Here is a 5,157-nt window from a genome sequence, read left to right as displayed (position 1 = left end):
AGCCGCCCGGAGACCCCGGACAGTTCCGCCTTCCCAGGGGTCGTGTGGGTACAGGCCGCCTCCCGGGAGGGCGGACGAGCACCCCCTCGCGGGGGAACGGACCGTGGTGTTGGGATTTTTCACTGCCCAAGTGCCTTCCTTTCTTTGTTTTTCGGACTATGCATTTCAGAGACGAAAACTTGAAAAGAGGCGAAGGACCCAACTTCGTTTGCATGCGTCCTCCTCGGTTCACTTGGGGACACAGGCTTTGCCCATCCCTGAGAGGGCACTGAGGGGCCAGAACCTCCGGGGTCCGCTCACCTCCCACCGCTTCCCGAAGCTGAGTGTGGGGCGCTCCTCCCCCACCCCCACCCCGGTCTTAGGGTCTTAGCCCTCAAGGCCCCTAGAAGGCCGGCTCTTCACCACTTCAGAGGGAACGTTTTTCTTAAGGCGCTAAAATAGATTCTGTGATCAAAGAAGGTAATTAAGGTAGACGCGGCAGAAAATGAAGGGGCGGAGTGTGTTCTCCCAAGCTCTCAGAATCGCAGAAGCAGGTCCGGACGATGAAGCAAAAAGAAGTCACAAAAATGCAGTGCCGGCATCCACGGTGACCGTGAACCTCTTGGCCAGGCTTCGAGGCTTTCCTTCTGTCTGTCCCACGCTCCTCCCTGCGCGTCCAACCCTCACCTGGCCATCAAAACCCTGGAAAAACAAACAGAGGAATGAGTCCTCCTTCTGAAGTTGAAGGGGACCAGAATGTTCAGAAGGAAACTTTAAAAAGAAATTTTTTTTAATGTTTATTTTTAAGAGAGAGACAGAGTGTAAGAGGGTGAGGGGCAGAGAGAGAGGGAGACATAGAATCCGAAGGAGTCTCCAGGCTCTGAGCTGTCAGCACAGAGCCGGATGTGGGGTCGAAACCCACCAATGGTGAGATCATGGCCTGAGCCAATGTCGGCGGCTTAACCAACTGAGCCCTCCAGGCGCCCCCAGAAGGAAACTTTTAAGAGGAAAATAAAGAGTGTGCGTGTTTAATATCTTCCAGAGCTACAGAGACATACTTACAGATGCGATCAATATTACATCTGGAATTTGCTTCGAAAGATTGGGGGCTTGCGTGGAAGGGTGGGGATGTAGATGAAACTAGATTAGGTGTGAGTTGAGAATTGCTGGTTATGGGACTGTGGGGGGCTTACTGTTGATGAAGTTTTGGGGTGATGGTGGAGTTCGCGGGGCCCGAAGCCGACGGCCAAGAAAGAACTTTGAAGACCTCTTTGGTGCAAAAAGGTGATTTTATTAAAACACAGGGACAGGACGCGTGGGCAGGGCTGCTCTGGGGTTGTGAGGGGTAACCTATTATATACTGTCGGGCTGGGAGGGGGTCAGGGACAGAGGAAGTCTCTAAGCCATTTTGCAAGCAAGGTTTCCAGGACTTTGAGGGGCAGCTGTTGCTAGGGAACCCGTCTGTAGTCCTGAGACCCTCCGGAGGGTTATCGGGGCCCTAAGCATAGGTCTTGGGGCCGTTGAGATAAAGGAAGTAGACTTACAGGAGCCTTGAGGTTGGGACACTCTCTTTTGCCCCCAGCAAAGTGTCATCATTGAGGCAGCCTTGCTCCTAGAGGGAGGTCACTCTGCCTTTCAAGGGCTTGTCAATGGGCTGCAGGCAGTAAGGAAATTTCATTTTTCATTAGCCTTAGTTTCCCGCATCACCACGGCAGGCACTTTAACCCCTTTCCTTTGTTCTTGGGGAGCCAGGAGTGTCCGAGGGCTACCACACAGATTCCACTTGCCCCCCCCCCACGTGTACCAGCCTGGCTTTTGCCCCCAGCTTGCCCACGCTCCCTCATCACTGTTCTACAGTAAAAGCTGAGAAGCCAGAGATGATGGGCAGGACGTGCTGGTTACCCTCAGGTTCAGGTGAGGATGCTGTGCTCCAGAAAGGGGAGACAGCTCCCCTCCGGTCCCAGGACCCGCGCCGGCTGGAGCCCGTCCCTGTTCCCGGGGCTCAGTGCCCTGTCTGCTCAGCACAGGCCCCGCCCCCCCCAACCCTGAGCCTGGGGTAAGCAGAGACGCTGGGGCAGCTTGGAGGCTCCAGCTTTGACATCTGTAAACTGTGTGATTGTAGGTAATGCGTTCAACTTCCGGGTCCTTCTGTTTTCTCCCGTACAGGGTGGGCACATCCAAAGCTTTCCCGTGCTCATCGGACCGCTGACTCTCAGGGACCGGCCCCACCCGCCAAGTGTCATTGCCATTCTCTGACTCAGCCCTGCCCTGACTGTTACATAAGGCTCCCCCCTGGGAACTGGCCATTTGCCTAAGGAGCCTCGAATCCTTTTAATAAATAGAGCCTCCTGGTGTACAAAACCAAAGATGTGGGATGACATGTGCTTAGTGCTCTTGACGTGCCCCTTGAATCTGCCCTCTTAGGAGACAGAGTGTGTGTGTGTGTGTGTGTGTGTGTGTGTGCATGAGTAGGGGAGAGGCAGAGAAAGGGGGGCAGAGGATCCGAAGTGGGCTCTGTGTTGACAGCAATCCGATGTGAGGCTCGAACTCATGAACCATGAGATGATGACCTGAGCCAAAGTCAGATGCTTAACCGACTGGGCCACCCAGGTGCCCCCCTCTCTCTCTTCTTAAAAAGTCATCAGTCCTATTAGACTAGGATCCACTCTTATGGCCTCTGTTGCCTCTTTAAAGGTCCTGTCTTCAAATCCAGTTACTTTGGGTGGTTCACGCTTCCACATTTGAACTTGGGGGAAATAATTTAGTTCATAATATATACGTTCATAATATTCTGTATATATTGAAATACATATATATACATATTATATCACATATACATGCTGAGCCAGAATCTTCCTTTTAACAAAAATACCCAGGGTGCCTGGGTGGCTCAGTCGGTTAAGCGCCCGACTTTGACTCAGGTCACGATCTCACAGCTCATGAGTTCAAGCCCTGCGTCAGGCTCTGTGCTGACAGCTCAGAGCCTGGAGCCTGCTTCGGATTCTGTGTCTCCCTCTGTCTCTGCCCCTCCCCTGCTCATGTTCTTTCTCTCCTGTCTCTCTCTCTCAAAAATAATAAACATTAAAAAATTTTAATGTAACACCCAGATTCGAATGCTAATGTGAGAGGTGCTGGGTATAGAAGCTAAGGAAGGAGGCTACACTCCCTGTGAGGCGCTTCATAAATATCGATTCTATTGGCCAAACTTTTGCTACATGCATAAGGGACCGCAGTGAGGTGAAAATGCCCTTCCCTGACGTGGATTTAAAATGCAGCGAATCTACACAGATGGCTCCGTGGCAGGTGCAGGGGCGTCCCTTTGCTGCTCGCTGCACGTCTTACAAATAGTCGAGTGGCCTCAATAACAGGCCACCCCACTACCACCACGGCCTGTGGGACCCGAAGGGTCAACATAGCTTCCCTTTGGGTCACAGACTTGCATGCTCACGAGGCTGCTCGCTGAGGTAAATTCAAAACGTGCCTGGGCCAGCCTCCCACACAGGGTCCCAGGAGACGACGGGATGTTCTGGAACTCTGAAGGGTCCAAACGTTCTCTGCCAGGAAGAATGTGTTGGTGAAGGTCCACACAGTCTCCCCCTTGTTAGTTAGCTTCATGGTGACCCTGCAGTAAGGACCAGGAAGCAGATGCTAGGAAGAATCCCAAAGGACCAAAAACCTCGCCCGAGAACCCCCCTGGCCCTGGGCTTCGGGCCATCTGTGTGTGTGTGTGTGTGTGTGTGTGTGTGTCCCTCGCTGCTGCCCGGTGTTCTCGAAGCTGGGGCCTGATACGGGGCATCCAAGCCGCCGCCGTGTCTACGCACTTCTGGAAGGGTCCTGAGGTTGTGCCTTCTGCCTTCTGGGTCCCCGGGGCTGCCGCTGCGTGACAGGAACTAGGCTGTAGGAGAGGCCCGGCCGCCAGGGCCAGCCCCACGGCTGCTCCACGGTCCCGGACAGTGACGTCGCAGGGCCGCGCCCTCCGCGCGCAGCACGGTGGCCCCAGGACCCGGGTGCTTTGCACGGAAGACACAGTGTCTGCTGCCTGTGCCTTCCTGGATGCTGGGGGGTCGCGGCGGCCCCGGTTTCCCATCTCGTTTCCCTCCGGCGCCGAGGGCTCTGTCGCTCGGACACGCGGCTGGGCTCCCAGGGCGCGGAGGTGGGCGCGCTGGAGAGGCCGGGCCCCGGGCGTGGGGAAGACAGGGGGGACCGGGCCCAGGGCCCGGGCCGGCTGCGAGGACCTTGGCTGCCGCAAGCCTGGCAGGGAGGTCACCACGGCTGTGGCTGCAACGGTCTCCGGGCAAAGGAGAGTCTCGGCCTCCGTCGCGTCTCCCTGACTCGTCCCAAGTGCACCGAGGCTCTGAACACGCAGATGGGCTGGACTTGGCCCTGGGCCTGGCGTTCTGAGTTCTGGGTTCTGTCCCGTGAGCTGCTGCGCACGGGGAGGGACGAGGCACCATGCAGGGGGCAGAGGACCCGCCTGGAAGGGGAGGCAGTGAGGCTGCCCTCGGGAGCACCGACCGGGAGCACTTCCGCTCGGCCTGGATTTGGGATGTGGAGGCATCCCGGCAAGGGGAATCCCCCCAGCTGGTGAGGTGCCCCCGCCCCGGTTTCGGTAAACTGGGCGAATCCTCAGATAACGTGATGTGGGGGCCGGCTGCTCACCAGCGGACAGTTACTGCTCGTAGGAAGTAACACAGGGAAGTAAGGAGTTTTCGAAGGCTTCGCGGTAGCAGCGGTGACAACCGTAGAAGCATCTGGAAGCTGCGGCGTGCCCTGCGTCATCGCGCTCCGCTTACCTTACCTGCGGAGGCTAGGAGGCTCGCTCCATTGTGCGGTGGGGCGGGGTGGAAGTTCCTGGCCCTGCGCGTGGCTGTGGTTCCCTCCCTCTGCTCTCCCTCCCCATCTGCTCTCCCGCAAGATTCCGCAGAAATGGCTCCAGGAGGGGCCCAGCCTGCCCCTGGTCTTCTGGAAGCTCTCTGTGCCCAAGGCCCACAGCTCCCCTTGTCTGGTGCGGGACAAACCACACCAGGCCGCAGACGGAAGCCTCGGGCTGAGGTGGGGTTGCAGGGGGAGGTAAGCCTCTCCCTGCACTGGCTGCTTTGCAGAAAGCCCCGGATGTGGCTGATGTGGGAGCTGGGCCCAGGTGTCTTGCAAACATCTGCTGCCTTCCCGGCCTGGCCC

Source organism: Crocuta crocuta, unplaced genomic scaffold (assembly GCF_008692635.1).
Source record: "Crocuta crocuta isolate KB4526 unplaced genomic scaffold, BGI_CrCroc_1.0 scaffold129, whole genome shotgun sequence".
In the NCBI taxonomy this organism is placed as follows: Eukaryota; Metazoa; Chordata; class Mammalia; order Carnivora; family Hyaenidae; genus Crocuta; species Crocuta crocuta.
This window is presented reverse-complemented; position numbering follows the sequence as displayed.